Genomic DNA, 17,364 nt, shown 5'->3' with positions numbered 1-17,364 from the left:
GCAAAATATTATTTTTATTAGTTTTAATACTCTGCTGGTTGGGAGTCAGAGGAAAAAAAAGAGATTTTCACAGCAGCAAATTCATAGAGGATGAACAATAACAATGTTAACTAGCAAATAGTTAAAATATAAGTTCATCTCTCTTTGAAAAAACTAAAATTATATTATAAGTTATATATTATAAAACTATATTTTACTAAACTCAGTTCTTTGTAAGAACTTAATTTTTGCTTTGTTTTCCTAGTTTTTCAAATCTGTTAATGCATATATGATCATAAATAGCTCCGAACTTTTACCTACTCAGGTAAGCAGGATAGTCCCTGCACTGGTATTTTCCTCCCTAATTACGTGGAGCATTCTCCCCAAGTCCCTTACATGGGACCATTAGTTGGTCTGGGTTATTGCATTCTACTAAAGCTAACCACTCCAGGACTCAGGCCCTGCACCTGAGAACATCAAAGTGCATTGAGGCTACGTTGCCACCACTGTCTCTTTCTTATGGTGCCACTGAGATAGTACTTCACTCTTCACATCTATGTCACCCTTGCCAATGAGGCTATTGTAAAGTGAAAACAAAACTTCCCCTTGTTCTTTTAAATTCAGTTGGAATGCACAGCAAAGATGACTGGCTCCACCTGAATTTCAAGAAAATGTTACCTCCACTTAATTCATTGGCATCCTTCCTTCTGTAGCCTCTCTTGTTCACGTTGGAAGTCTATTCCCCCTTTTACCAGGCACTGGTGTGGCTGGAACTTCACTAGTACAACCTGAGAGTCCAGAGAGCTGGGCTTCATTGCCACTGTCCCTGTCTTGGCTTTAGCATCAGTTTAGCTGTATATACATAACCACTGCAGTGCACGTTCCTGCCAACTCATCCTGACCAACCTCGAATTTGCAGAGACAATACTCCTTCCTTCTGTTTCACGTTTAAACAGCAAAATGTTAGAGACTTTAGGGAGAAAGTCCTTTGGGTTCACATTGACACAGTTATTTTCCTCACTAGCAAGTATCCACTCTCATTGAACCCAAAACCACCAGCCTCTTGTGGTCCTTCCATACTAGACTGTCGTCCATACTTGAATCTGCTGAAGCTATTGAGGGGTGGGAGGGGGGCAGGGATATTCATATGAAGGGTATTCAAGAAGATAAACACCCAAGGCATCCATTCAGAGAGGTAAAAATAAGTTGTATAAGGGTGCTCTGTGTAGATGTACCCTGTTGGGTTGAGTATACCATATACAGATGTGTTCTGTTAAACTGGAAAGACATACTTACTGTGAGTTATAAACTAAGAAAGGGAATACAAGGCAACTAAGGAATAGGTGGGCAGCCTCTCACGCTTAACAGAATCTGTATATTTGATGAGATCCATCTCAGCAAACCACTGGCAAGTGATGCCTTGTGAAATCTAGATGGTGAGTTTGTCAGCTAAACATCCTTTATGAGTTGTCTTTCTCTTTTCCATATGCACTGAGTAAATTTTGGAACTATTTTACATGTGACAATCTTCTCCCTGGAATGTAGCTTAATGGGAAGTCTCTTACATGTTTGTTACATGGGCTGAAGTCCCCCGCAGACACTGCCAGCATCTCAGTCCCCAAGTAAATGGGATAATTCAGCTCCCCACACTAGACTTATCCAAGTGTCAATTCCAGTCTAGCTGAGACTTCCCCTCCTGGTCAGGTAGCTCATGTGTCAACAGGTGTAAACTAGAGCTAAGAATTTTGTGCAAAGATCTCTCTGCTGTGTTCACCTTATTGTATTAAACCTACATACCAATTAATGTTTAGGAAATTTGATATTAGTGACCCAACTTTAGGATGGTTTATGTATTAATGGCTTACACATTTCGAAATCCTTTTTCTCCTCCTCTGATAACCAAACCTTCCCTCTTTAACATGACTACTATAACCATTATCTCTTTTTTCCACTTGGCCTTATACAGGCTCTACATTTTTTTTTTTTTTTTTTTGGTTATTAGGGTAGCTACCTGGAAGACTAGCCCTTCAAATGTAGCTCCCCAGCTTCTCAAAGCACACTAACTTGAGCCTCTCATCCCTCAAATAGAAGAACTCTACCTTGAAGATCCTAAAAGTAGAAACAATAGAGTTGAGTGCCCCATTGAAGTCTAGGTGTGGTTTCCTTGGTGACTTAGAAAGTTAGGTAAATAACATAGGTCAGAGCACTCCTATTTCCAATCTGTGATAAGAGCTTAGAGACCAGGTCCTCTTCACTCTTGCACCCAACACAATGCTGTTGATACATTCCTGAAATATAACCCTAAACTAGGTGTAGATCCCAAAGACTGAAGGGTCTGCTTTGTACTACACCTGATAGATGGAAGATCTCTAATTAACCTGGTTGGAATATCCAGGAGGCTCAGTATCTGACACTTTTGGATTATTTGCATTTAATACTAAGCATTTTTATATTCTAAAATTATTGTTTCTACAATCCAGAAGTTTTACTAAAATCATTAACACTTATTTTTGGTCAATGAAAATATCATTTTCAGGGGATTTTAAACTGTTAAAATATATTTTTTAAATGGTATTTTAGTCAAAATCTAACTTAGAGTTATACTTAAAAATAAGTCTAAATTACTGAGTTAATCACTGTTCATTATTTTTAATGCAACCAGAGTACATTGTGCCAAAACAAGTTTTCTAAATCAGATAAACATTGCCATAAGCACTAAAACACATATTTTAAAAATTTATAGCCATGGCTATACTACTGTGTAATTTGTAATTTGTGTTATTTGTGAAACTTCAAAATAACACTTGATTTTTTTACTCTTTCCATTAAGAGAAGTCCTATCTGTTATCAAAAATATTGACTTCAATATTGTTTACCAAGTATGCATTACACTTTTTAAAAAAATAATCAAATAATATCTGAATTTGAAAACTGATTGAAGCACACTAGAGTGGAGAACATTTCCAACCACACAGAAATAACGAATTGTAATGATTTTCACTATTCTCAATCAAATTGAAAGTCCATTTTCTGATTCTGCTTCACTTTTAAAGCTCATTTGACTCAAATTAATTTTTCTTTGCCCATGTGCATGCCCTCTAATTTGACCAATGGCTCTTGCTAATTCACAGTGACAGGTTTGAATGATGTCATCACTTTTTTATTATTTTTGAATTCACTGAAAAATATGGTGAAACTATCATAATAAGAAGTACAATCCCAGGAAAGTCTTAACAAATATCATTTCTAAGTTGTTTCCACTGAACAACTGTAAAATTTTGCTTCATCTTTTCTATATATTTATAGTTCCGTTAAAACCAAATAGTGCTGCCAGACCAAGGCCACAACTCATTTGGATAAGACACTGAACTCAGCAAGGTCAGACAACAGTGCTCAAGGTCATATGACAAGTTCAGAGCATAACTGGGGCTATAATCCCCCTTACTAGGGCTGCCCTGAATACTTACCCAGTGGTGTTTCATCAAAATAAAAACAATTCTGGGGACAGGCCTGTATTCATCTGGTCATAACTGTGACAGTGGTTTTTCTGGTTCTGTTATTTTATTTTATTTTTTATTGTTTTAATTTTTATTGTAGTATAGTTGATTTACACTGTTGTGTTAGTTTCAGGTGTACAGCAAAGTGAATCAGTTATACGTATACATATATCTACTCTTTTTTAGATTCTTTTCCAATATAGGTCATTACAGAGTACTGAGTAGTGTTCCCTGTGCTATACAGTAGGTTCTTATTTGTTATCAATTTTATATATAGTAGTGTGTATATGTCAGTCCCAATCTTCCACTTTATCCCTCCCCCTACTTACCCTCTGGTAACTGTAAGTTTGTTTTCTACACCTGTAACTCTATTTCTGTTTTGTAGATAAGTTCATTTGTACCCACATATAAGCGATATCCTATGATATTTGTCTTTCTCTGGCTTATTTCACTCAGTATGACAATCTCTAGGTTCATCCATGTTGCTGCAAATGGCATTGTTTCATTAATTTTTATGGCTGAGTAATATTCCATTGTATATATGCACCACAGCTTCTTTATCCATTCCTTAGCTGATGGACATGTAGGTTGCTTCCATGTCCTGGCTATTGTAAATAGTGCTGCAATGAACACTGGGGTGCATGTATCTTTTTGAATTATGGTTTTCTCCAGATATATGCCCAGGAGTAAAATTGCTGGATCATATGGTAGCTCTATTTTTAATTTTTTGAGGCACCTCAATACTGTTCTCCATAGTGGTTGTACCAATTTACATTCCCACCAACAGTGTAGGAGGGTTTCCTTTTCTCCACACCCTCTCCAGCATCTATTGTTTGTAGATCTTTTGATGATGGCCATTCTGACTGGTGTGAGGTGGTACCTCATTGTAGTTTTGATTTACATTTCTCTAATGATTAGTGATGTTGAGTATCCTTTCATGTGTTTGTTGGCAATCCATATATCTTCTTTGGAGAAATGTCTATTTAGGTCTTCTGCCCATTTTTGGATTGGGTTGTTTGGTTTTTGATATTGAGCTGCATGAGCTGCTTATAAATTTTGGAGATTAATCCTTTGTCAGTTGCTTCATTTGCAAATATTTTCTCTCATTCTGAGGGTTGTCTTTTCATCTTCTTTATGGTTTCCTTCACTGTGCAAAAGCTTTTAAGTTTCATTAGGTTCCATTTGTTTATTTTTGGTTTTATTTCCCTTTCTCTAGGAGGTGGGTCAAAAAGGATCTTGCTGTGATTTATGTCAAAGAGTGTTCTTCCTATGTTTTCCTCTAAGAGTTTTGTTGTTGTTGTTGTTGTTGTTGTGGTATGAAGGCCTCTCACTGTTGTGGCCTCTCCCGTTGCAGAGCACAGCCTCCGGATGCGCAGGCTCAGGGGCCATGGCTCACGGGCCCAGCCGCGGCATGTGGGATCTTCCTGGACCAGAGCACAAACCCGTGTCCCCTGCATCGGCAGGTGGACTCTCAACCACTGTGTCACCAGGGAAGCCCCCTCTAAGACTATGATAGTGTCTGGTCTTACATTCAGGTCTCTATTCCATTTTGAATTTATTTTTGTGTATGGTGTTAGGCAGTGTTGTAATTTCATTCTTTTACATGGAGCTGTCCAGTTTTCCCAGCACCACTTATTGAAGAGGCTGTCTATTCTCCATTGTATATTCTTGCCTCCTTTATCATAAATAAGGTGACCATATGTGTGTGGGTTTATCTCTGGGCTTTCTATCCTGTTCCATTGATCTATATTTCTGTTTTTGTGCCAGTACCATACTGTCTTGATTACTGCAGCTTTGTAGTATAGTCTGGAAAAGAGATTGTGATGTCTACTTCTTGTTTTCCTTTTTGTTTTGATTCCCAGGTACACTCAGCACTGGTGTAATAGTTAAAAATTTGACAACCCTTTCAGGATAAATCATGCTCAAACTAGGCTATGCTGAGTCACTTATACAGCCTTTTACTCCTGCTTTCATTTTACTCACTCCTTCCCTTCCTAAATGCACACAAACAGATATCTGACACTCTGCTAGCAGAAATTCTGATTTATGAGGTTTTAAATGGATGCCTCTCCTATATAGACACAGTCTTCAGGTTCTTGGTTTGGCTAGCAGAGGGTTACTCCATGATTATCCCCTGAACCCCCAAAAAATATCCTCCCTTCCCTAGGCTGAGGCAGTCCTCTATGGACCCACATATCTTAGCTCGTCAGGTGAAAGGTGGCCGGATATCAATGCCCTCTCAGCTGCTCTGACAAGGACTTTTGATCAGTGCAAAACTGCACATCAACACACCCAGTCCTCGGGAAAGCTGTCTTGTTAATATCCTTACAGCTTTCTTTCCCTTCCATGTTTAAGTATGTATAATTAAGAAAAATGACCTTAACTATATGTAATTACTCAATTTCTATTTCCAAATATTGCTTTTCTAATAATAATAACAAATTCAGGAGAAAATTCGGTTAGTAATTAATGAGAATTTCTTGATCATCAGAATAACAAAATACTAAAACAATACTTTGGGAAATGTAACAAGAAAACAATTGACCAATCTAAACGTTTTAGCTGAAGTCTAGGTACTAAATTAAATAATCTGCTTAGATCTTTTTCTTTTAGGATTCTGCTACCTAGATATACTTCAGTCTATTGCAGTATCCAAGAAATGAGGGAGATGTGGTTTAGTTTTGAATGTGCTTGAACCAGTTCTGGAGACAAGCATTTTGATTATAGATAAAAGGGAAGTTTTTCAAAAAATTAAAATTTCAGGTCTTTTGTAAGTTCTAGTGTGATATTAACAGTTTATTTGCATAATGTCAATCTTTGTATTGAGTTTACCCAATTTTATTATTATATGAAAATGGTTTTTTGAGAGCTTTACACTCTACATTATTCCTGTAAGAAATTTGAAAGGGAGAAATATGTAAAAATGACTACTTGAGATTCGATAAGTATATATGGGTGATTTTCTGATTATATTTCTAAAATATTATTCCCAGATTCATGTACATATTTGGGTAAACTAGCTGCACATATTTATTATGTATATTTTAAATGGGAGGCATACCATTAAAGTCCACAGAGTAAATATATAGTCATTTTGTAAATTATTTATCTGGAAACCTCAAGAGCTTTTTGCTACTGTTTCATCTGTCAGTTAAATTTGTTTTAGTGGCATAAATAATAGTTATGTGATATTATTGTATAAAGTAGCTATGAAAATATGTACAATTTACTTGTAAGAATGATCAAATAAATAGACACAAAGGTGTATCCTATCTTGATCAATGCATGTAATTCTGCAAGTGTTAATCAGTTTTTGCTTGTTCTTCTATGTGAAATTGTACACCCTAATTTAACATATGCTTTTTTATTCATTTAAAAAAATGAATATATTTAGCATTTTTAAAGTTTGCAGATGCATACAATCTTATACATTCTTAACCAAGTTGGGTTTAAAGAATTTTGTAGATTCCTAAAACAACTTATTATTGAAACATTATGAAAAATAATGAAACAACCTAAAAATAATCCATCAGCTTTTTAAATGCACCAACCAAAATACCTAGAGATAATACATTTATATTAATATGTGTTAAAAGAATAAACTTAAGACTTATTGGTACCCTCTTTATTAACATAACCTAAAATTAGCAATTTTCTATTAAAATTTTCCCTAAAAGATATAAAATTAGAGAAAATTAAGTAATAATTCACAGGTTATTCTACGGGAAGCTTATATAAGACAATTTAAGTGTATGACCTAGGGACTTGAGAAAGCCTATAGAAAATTTGTCTTTGAGTCTCAGTTCTTACAGTTGTCCATTTCTTACCAAATCATCTGATTTCCAGGTCAGGAAGACAAAATGAGCATACCCAGAAACATCCCCATTCCAAACATATACAAATAGTATTTCCCTGGCAGTCCAGTCGTTAAGACACCATGCTTTCACTGCAAGGGTACGCGGGTTTGATCCCTGGTTGGGGAACTAACATCCCACATGCCGCGGGGCACACACACACACACACACACACACACACACACACACGCACACGCACACACACAAATATATATATATATATATATATATATATATGTATGTAATAAAAAGATAGTTTTAAAAATTATCTCCAAATACTTTATACAAATGGTGATAGCAATTAAGCAATTTGCTATATGAGTCTATGGTTCAGGCAAAGAAATGAGAGCTAGAGATGTAAAGTTGAGAGCCATCAACAAATAAATGCTACTTTATCTGTAGAATAGGATTAGGTTTTATAGAGAAAGTAAAAACAGAGAGGATAACAGGAGCCAGGATGGAGGCCTGGATTAGACCCATGTCTTTAACGTTTAATGCTTAGATGGTGGAAGAAGAGGAGGAAATAATAACAACAAACACTGAAAAGGAATAACCACTGGAATTGGGGGGAAAAGTAAAAGAATGAGGCATCAAAAAACAAACACAGTAAAGCAACTATACACCAATTAAAAAAAAAAAAAAAACGTGCAAAGTGTTTCAGCAAAGGTGTTTCACTATGTCAGGCATTCCTAAGAGGTTGAAGAAGATTACAGGGACAGAGAACTGACCACTGGGTTTAGCAAGATGGTGGTCAATGGTGAAACTAACAAGATCAGTTTCAATGGGAGCAGAGAGCATAGACACAAAAGTAGTATGACTGCTTGGCCAATGGTGAATACAAAGAAGACATGTGTATAATCATGAATTTGAGTAAGACCAGTTGACATAAGTATGTAATGTTTTATACATATGCAATCTATAATTAATTTTCTATAGAGATTTTTACCTGCTTGAGTGAAACCACATGCATTATTTTGCTGGCGCTGCCATAACAAAATACCACAGACGGGGTGATGAAACAATGGAAATTTATTTCTCACAGTTCTGAAGGCTGGAAGTCCAAGATCAAGCTGTCGGTAGGTTTAGTTTCTCCTAAGCCCTCTCTCCTTGGCTTGAGGAGGTCTGCCTTCTCGCTGTGTCCTCACATGACCTTTTCTCTACGCATGGATGTCCCTGGTGCCTTATTTCTTAAAAGAATATCAGTCTTGCTGGATTAGAAACCCACCCTTATGACCTCATTTAACCTTAATTACCTCCTTAAAGGCCCTATCTACAAATACAGTCATTTTGGGGGTTAAAGCTTCAACACATGACCATTGAAGGGACACAATTTTGGTCCATAACACCACATAATAGTTTTAACTTTGTTGGTATTGGATATACCCCAGTAGCAGAGAAAAGAAAATAAATAAAGAAGTAAGGTTATTAATGAAGCTGACTATAGAATCTAAATTTAGGACTGGGCAAGAAAGTTTTGGGGAACATAAAAGAAGTAGGTTCAATGGATGAAATTCCCAATGAAGATGAAGAATTGTTACAACAGGTAGCATTATTGTGATAATAATAGGTAACATTTACTGAAAACTTTCCTACGTGTCAGCTGGGTTTGTGCTAATGCTAAAAGGAAGAGCTATTATTCCCATTTTGCAGGTGAGGACACAGGCACAATGTGATTGAGTAACTTGCAAAGGTCACATATTTAGAAAGTGATGAGTCAGAATTTGAAGAATGTCAGTCTGCTTCCAGAGACCACTCTCTTCACCATGGTGCTGTAATTGATTTGGAGGATGAGAAGGAAGTGATATCCACAAAGAATTCCCAAGAGGTAGCTTATCGGACATGACAAGCTCCAAGGCTAATCCTAAAAATTACTGGCTGAATTTGGACCAAGAAAAAAATAACTTGAGGAGAACAAGTTGTTGAGGGACTAGGGGCATGGATCATATATATGAAAGAGAAATCAAAAAAATGATGATAGAATGTTGGTGCTCTAAGTCAATAAGCAAGACCATTCAGAAAAAGTGTGTAGAGGACATGGCAGACAATTTACAAAAGAAGTCCCTGTGACCATTAAACTTGAAAATGTCCTATCACCATAATCATCAAAAGATCCAAATTAAAATCTGTATTTAGAAATTGATGATTTTCATAACTCATGAGAAAGACTTTCTCAAACATTGCTTGTGGGAGGATAGCTTGTTATGTATACCTGTTACCCTAGTAATTCCACTTCTAGAAACCCACCCTGAATAAAACAGTGATTTAGAAAAAGACTTATGTACGTGGATAATCACAACAAAGTCATTTATAATAGAAAAAATCCTGAAAATAACCTAAAGATTCCCAAACAGAAGAATTATTAAATAAAATACCCTCTCATTTCAAAATCATAATTTTTTAAAACAAAGTACTTTTTTAAAGATTGTTTTGGTGTGGACGATTTTTAAAGTCTTTTATTGAATTTGCTATACTATTGCTTCTGGTTGTTTTTATGTTTTGGTTTGTTAGCTGCGAGGCATGTGGGATCTTAGCTCCCTGACCAGGGATTGAACCCACACCCCCTGCATTGGAAGGTGAAGTCTTAACCACTGGGCCACCAGGGAAGCCTCTTCAAAATCGTAATTTTGAAGAATTTTCATATCAGTGAAGAAGACACTTTAAAGACTGGGGTCTCAAATTATATATACCTGTAGTACTGAATTTTGAAGGAAAATAAACAAAATACACCAAAATGATTATTAAGTAAAGGATGATAAGTGATTTTCCTTATATTCATTTTGCTTCTCTGTATTTTCTGAATTTTGTACAATGAGCATATATTATTTAACTAATCATAAAATGTATATGTTTTTAAATAATAATTCAAAAATATTGACTAGGAATATGAAAAGCATCACAAGAAACCACCAATTGATCTATTAACCTCTATTGAATTAAATGTGAGAATAATTAGACTTTAAGTAATAGAGATGTTGAATAGGGGTAGAAAAAGAATGGGTGGTGGAGAAAGAAGAACATTAAAAGCATAAAAAATGTTAAATGCATAGGAAAGTATCTAATAGAGGCAACACCCTCTTAATCACAGCACATTTTTAAAGAGCATGTTTGGAGACAGAAAATTATAAACCACATCACAATTAGGTCTGTGGGACATAAAAGATCAAACAAAACATTCAGAATTCCCAATCGAGTAGTACTATGTGTTGACTGACAGGTTGTGGTGTAGGCAGGGATTTTACATCAATTATTCCAGAGATGACTAAGCCTTGTTACATTTTTCTCAATCTTGTTTTTCCTAAGAAAAATCTCTGTGTGTGTGTGTGTGTGTGTGTGTGTGTGTGTGTGTGTGTGTGTGTGTGTACCAATCTCTCCAGCTCCTCAGGTCTTCTCAACCTCATAGGCCTGCACATAGTGGGATGGGGAAATGACCCTGATTCACTCTCTAGCATACAGAATCAACAATGCTCCATTTTTCTCTTTTCTTTCCCATCTATTTTGTATGTCGTGGTCTTGGAGGAGAGAGAAAACCTAGTTCTTCTCGTGTGCATATTCTTCTCAATCATTTGTTTTTCTCACAACTGAGATGTTGTGTGAACTTTGAGTAGACGTTTTTGTTCCTTGGGGTTGGGGATATGATGAATAAAAGTAGATGGAAAAAGTGGATGAAAACTGTATGAAATCTTCTCTCACAGTGATGCAGATCCTTAATAAAATGATATATATGGTAATTCTCAGAGAAGAGCAAACACGTATAATTGGTTTATTTTGTAAAGTCTTATTAAACTGAAGACAACTTTTATTTATACACTAAACAGATTACCCATAGGAAATCTGGCTTTCAAATTTGACAGTTTTTTCAAAACTTTTCTTTTTTATTCTAACTCACCTGTGTAAGGACTCCAGCTAATCTACCTAGAAGATTGCAAGGTATTCCCTCTTCTTATTTTGCAGGCTGAGGTGTTCACTGAAAACCAGACATATACCACTTCTTTGCCATCTCTGTTGAAACTGTTCATGTTCTATCACAAGAGAGTGATCTATTTCCAGCTCAAATTTAAGTGTCACTGGGCATGATAGTCAACTGTCATGTTTGATGTCTTACTTGTTCTCTTATCACCAAAAAACCAGGACATAATGAATACTCAATAAATGTTTCTTGAGATCATTTTCATGATATTCCATTTTATTGAATTGACACTTCATGGATGGTCTCTTCTGAGGCTATATTATTTTGCTGGGAATGGATTGTCTGATCATCAGTTGCGATTATCATGATACAAAACTTCTACTAGATAAAATACCAAAAAAGTATATACATGTTTGTATTATCCATGTCACTACTCTCATCCTTTAATATGTAATTAAATTTACCTTTAAATTATTTTTTCAGGGATAGGGGAATTTCTATGAACTCAAATTTTAAAAGGAGATGAAAATTTATTTTCGAAAGTTTTCATATGTTAACATATACTGATTCCTCTCTCCCTCTCTCCTTCTCTCTCTCTTTAAAGACTAAGAAAGAAGATTCCCCAGTATTAATCATATGGCTGTCCTCTACTGGCATGGTGGGGATAAATATGACAACAAGCAACTTCTTTAAATGGACAGGACTTTCTTGGTAAAAGACTGATTTGGAATGTTCAAATGAGAAGTTTCAATACTGGATTCACATCTTGTCTGGAATGGCAGACTTCTGTATAGACCTCTAGTAAGCTAAGATTTACTATGAAGAGGGCATCTTGCTCCTATTCATGTGGCACAATTAGCCACAAGCCAAAGCAGGCAGGTCCCTGACTTTGCTCTTCCAGTGCTGAAAGAGAAGTGTTTCATGGTTGAGCTGGCATAGTTTCCCATCTATTTTACCCAGAGAACATTTCAAAATTTTAATGCAAAACGCAGCTCAGTATTAGCATCAGTTAAAATTGGAGATAAAATTTTCTACCAAAATGACAGCATAAAGGCATGATTTGCTAAGTAATTAATAAATTATACCAACTGCTTTTTGTCCCTTGTAGCAGTCACATGTTATGTACAAAGAGATATATGTTAATGTAAAAATTTTTAAACAATAAAACATCATACAAACTTAAGTGACTATTATCACCATCATCATCATCATTATGACTGTATGGCATGTGAATAATCAAAGCAACTGCACTGCATCTCTGCTTATGTAGCTATTTTGTTCCTGAGGTTTGTGCCACCTGGGACTCTACCAGGTAATCAGGGGCAGGTCTCCTTTGCTCTTGCACCCCACACCCTTCTGAGCTTTGGCCCCTGTTCAGGACCTCACTGGAACAAGACACAAGACCCCTCTATATGGGGCTCACTGACACCTTCGCTCAGTTTTTTATTGTCCACAGAGCAGAGACTAGTTTTCTGGTCCCTAAGTGGGTAGAGTGGTCTTATTCATGATGTTCTCCAAGACTGTTAACTTTAAAATTTTGGAACTCGAAAGGCAGGGACAGATTTCCTTTCTTCCACTGTTTTCTTGTATCACATCCTTTTACCGAAGAATACGCAATGCCTACCTGCCGCCTGTATGGGGATGGAAAAAAATCAAGGGAAGAAAAGAGAAAATTGGGGGAAAACAACCCAAATTAGTATTTCAATAATAGTATCCTGTCACTGCTGTAATAAAAACTCCAGGATGCCATAAAATTGAGAGGATTTTGCCTATTATTCTGAGGTTAAAGGAATCTTCAGGGAGATTAGGGATTGGGTAATATATCCTCATAAATGGTTACTCTAAACCTACATAAATTTTTAATTTCAAGGAGGTCTTGATCTTTGTATTTGTTACTGGGTCTCATCTGGAGGCTCTAATCCATTCCAGGGGTTCCTAGAGGGTTTAGATTCAATTCAAGTTCTCCAGAGTTTCTCCAACATATCAACAATAATAGCCCCTATTAACATAGAAGCCAACTGGACATTGCAGTATAACCAGAACCCCATGACCCAACAGAAGCAACCGTTAAAACTGAGACTGTGGGGCTTCCCTGGTGGCGCAGTGGTTGAGAGTCCGCCTGCCGATGCAGGGGACATGGGTTCGTGCCCCGGTCCGGGAAGATCCCACATGCCGTGGAGCGGCTGGGCCCGTGAGCCATGGCCACTGAGCCTGCGCATCCGGAGCCTGTGCTCTGCAATGGGAGAGGCCACAACAGTGAGAGGCCTGCGTATCGCAAAAAAAAAAAACAAAAAACCTGAAACTGCATATAACTAATTCACCTCTCTCCTTATGCACCAGACCTGCCTTCCATATAAGGATATCCTCAGTTATCTACAGCAGCCCCTGGAACATATTAGATTCTCAAGAAATGCTTATTGGATTATTTTGGAAATAAACTTAATTTTTCATGTCTTCCCTAAATCAAATCTTTACTGTCTGCACAGCTGTACAGTAGTTTCTAGAAGTCTTTCTACAGTAATTTAGATTTGAAAACTTTGTGCTATTGGATTTTACTGGCATGGTCAACCAGTAAAAGTCTGCTGGTTCAGACGCTAGGATGTTTTCTGATTCCTGCAGGGGAGCAAAGTGATTCCCTGAATGTAGAATTGCACTATTATTCCAACTCCTTTTACTTATCCTGAGAGCAGCTCAAATCTAGATGTTAAAGGAAAGCCCCAAATTTCAAACACAAGAGTGACAAGAACTTCCATTTTCTTGACATTCTCCTGGTGGATTAGTGGCTGTTATTAGGTTGGATTTGACAGCATTGATTGATTGTCAATTTGATTTAAGAGCACAATGCCACCCCCCTTTCATTTTATTCTCGCCAAGGACCCTTTAAGATTTGACTCTTTTTTATTTTAATGCAGCCTTTATTTCACCCACCCCCATATCCCTCCTTCCTACTTACAGACTTGGAAAGGGGATAGTTTAATAATATGCCAGTTTGAGCGGAAGCCATTTTTTATTTTCTTTTTCCTGGGCTTTGTTGTTGGCCAGCCTTTAAAAACTCCTTTCTATGTTTCTCTATCAAATAGGAGCTAAGTGAAGCTCCTTCTGACTTAAATTATTCTTTGCAATACCTTTGCCTCATCCCAGTCCCTAGTGATGTTCTGATCCTTAGTCCATATTTGAGTTGAGTCCTGTAGCTTTCCAGTTCAGTGAAAGTGGCCTAGAACCAAGGTGAATCTCCAGAAGCCATTGAATCCAATCCAGGGCATGCAGAAAAGCTCAATTCTAGATGAATGGTGTCTTTTCTATTCTTTAAAATTTCAGAAAGATCTTCCAATGTTCTTCAAAGTTATGCTGTGTCTAAATGGAGTACTATGTTCCTCCCTATCTTTTATTTGAAAAATTTCAAACCTACAGAGGAAAAGAAAGTGTATGATGAATACTGTATACCCTTCACCTGGATTCACTGTCTATTTACATTATGCCGTATTTGCTTTCTCTCTCTCGTGTTCATTCTTTCTCGTGATGCATAAATTCTCTCTTATCTATCTATCTATCAATCTATCTATCTATCTACCTATCTATCATCTACCCATCTGTTTGTCTTTTCTGGTGAGCAATTTGAAAAGTCATTGCAAACATCATAATACTTTATCTCAGGAAGATTCCTACAAAATACTGTAGACATGTAAGCTGTTTCTCCAATGCCTGACAAACTTATGAAAAAGCAAACAAGAAACCACGTATCAGTAGGTTTATATAGAAAAAAAAATTTTTCTTTTAGTGAATCACTCATGTGCGTGTGTGCGTAGAGCAATAGTCTCTCTCTATTGATTTGGGAGCATATGGAAATAAATAACACTTGCATGAGATATACATGCATATAAAAAGAGTTATTTGACTTGTGAATAAAACATGCATGAAAGTTAAAAAAGCAGGGGCATACAAGAAATGCATTCCTGAGTTTTAAAATGCATCCCTTGCCAATTGATTCTGGACCCAAGAGAATTGAGCCAGAGTTGAGCTGGCACTTTGCCATGACGTGAAGAAAACTAGGGCTGTGATGAATTTTGACATGCCAGCACTTGCACTCTCCCAAGGGACTGCCATATACTGCTTTTGCTTCCTGAGGTAATAGGCACAAAACCTGCATTAAGTTATATTCTCTGTCCCAATCTTCCATACTAGAGAAATGGAGTTAAAACACATTGCAGCCCAGAAGGGAGGAGAGATAGCAAACGTGAGTCTGCTGTCTAAGAGATGTGTGTGGAAGGGAAACAGAATCTGGTCATCAGAAAGACAGCCTTTGCCCTTTGTCAGTGAAAGAATATGTTTTCGTTCTGAGAATCTGCTGGCAGCACAGTTCTTTTTTCAATAATTAATGGGTAACTAGAATTGTTTAACCCCCATAGCAGCCTGGGTCTCCAGGGCTTTTCAGGATCTGGAGCAATCACCATAAGAATAACTGAGAAGTCAGTGAAATGAAAAAAAAGCAAGGAAAATGTAGGGCAGATCTGCACCAGGAACATGACTCAGACAGGTCGTGTGTGTCTGACCTGATGAAACTGACAAGCACCATCTCAGTGACAGCCTGAGCTTCCCCTAAACCAGTGGGGCTTCCTAGGCACCTCCTTGGAGAAATCCTCTGGCTCACAAGGTAAACTGGGAAAAGGATGGCTAGGAATGTATTTGATAGAGATAGAGAAAGATGCAGAAGTAGCCTGTTGTACTAGACACCATGTTCTTACAGATGTGTCAAAGGAGCGCTTTAGTCTGCAGTCTGCAAACTGGGGTGTTTAGTTATTATTCTCTCTCTTTCTTCCTCTCACTCTCCTCCAACGCTTGGGCTGCTCAATTAAAAGTAAACTAAAAGGAAGGCCTCCAAAAGAAGTTTCATATAGTATTAGAATCTCAAAAACAAAAGCACACGCACAGACACTATCCTTTTGCTATAGCTCAGTTAAGCCACCTAGCACAGAACTTCATAGGTGGTAAATATTCATTTCCTCGATTAGTTCAAAACATGTCATCATCACCCACCACCACAAATGTTATTATATATAGTTCCTGCCTTGAATGGACTTAAAGTATATTTTGATACACATTTACATAGACACAAATGTATATATGTATATATATATATATATATATATATATATATATATATATATACATATATGTGAAAAAAAGACAACACATTAAATTTTAATGACTAGATCATTTGCCTGTTGCGCTCTTACTTGCACTTCAAAAGTGATTTCTGGGGCTTCCCTGGTGGCTCAGTGGTTGAGAGTCCGCCTGCCGATGCAGGGGACACGAGTTCGTGCCCCAGTCCGGGCAGATACCACATGCCACGGAGAGGCTAGGCCCGTGAGCCATGGCCGCTGAGCCTGCCCATCCGGAGCCTGTGCTCCGCAACGGGAGAGGCCACAACAGTGAGAGGCTCACATACCGCGAAAAAAAAAAAAAAAACACCAAAACGAAACAGTTCATGTGCTATCAAAGATCAATCTTTTGAAACTTCCAAATCATCCACTCCAATCTGTTCAGCCTTTTGTCAGGGAGTAACCCTGTATGGCACGTTTTTCAGGTTTTCTCAGTTTTTCTTGTTTAATGTCTATGATTTCTTCATGAAGTCTTGCCCAAACTTTTGCATTCAAAAATTGTCTTCCATTTCTGAGTTCCAATAGAATGTTTTGTTTGATACTATTCATTCAACAGCTGTACTAGATTTCATTCTTTAAAAAAAATTTTTTTATGAAGGACCTAATATAATTGCCCTTGCATAAAGAATAAATGGGAATAAAACACCATAACTGCACTTTCAGAAATCACTTTTGTGTGTGTGTGTGTGTGTGTGTGTGTGTGTGTGTGTGTGTTATGCAGACCTCTCACTGTTGTGGCCTCTCCCGTTTGTGGAGCACAGGCTCCGGACGCGCAGGCTCAGCGGCCATGGCTCACGGGCCCAGCCGCTCCGTGGCATGTGGGATCTTCCCGGACCGGGGCACGAACCTGTGTCCCAGGCATCGGCAGGCGGACTCTCAACCACTGCGCCACCAGGGAAGCCCCATTTTGGTTTTTAATGAAGCTAAGAAAAGTTCTTGAGAGAGAGAGAAAGAAATATTAGAATGTT

This window comes from Tursiops truncatus, chromosome 3, assembly GCF_011762595.2.
Source record: "Tursiops truncatus isolate mTurTru1 chromosome 3, mTurTru1.mat.Y, whole genome shotgun sequence".
In the NCBI taxonomy this organism is placed as follows: Eukaryota; Metazoa; Chordata; class Mammalia; order Artiodactyla; family Delphinidae; genus Tursiops; species Tursiops truncatus.
The sequence above is the reverse complement of the archived record's forward strand: the minus strand, read 5'-3'. Positions refer to the sequence as shown.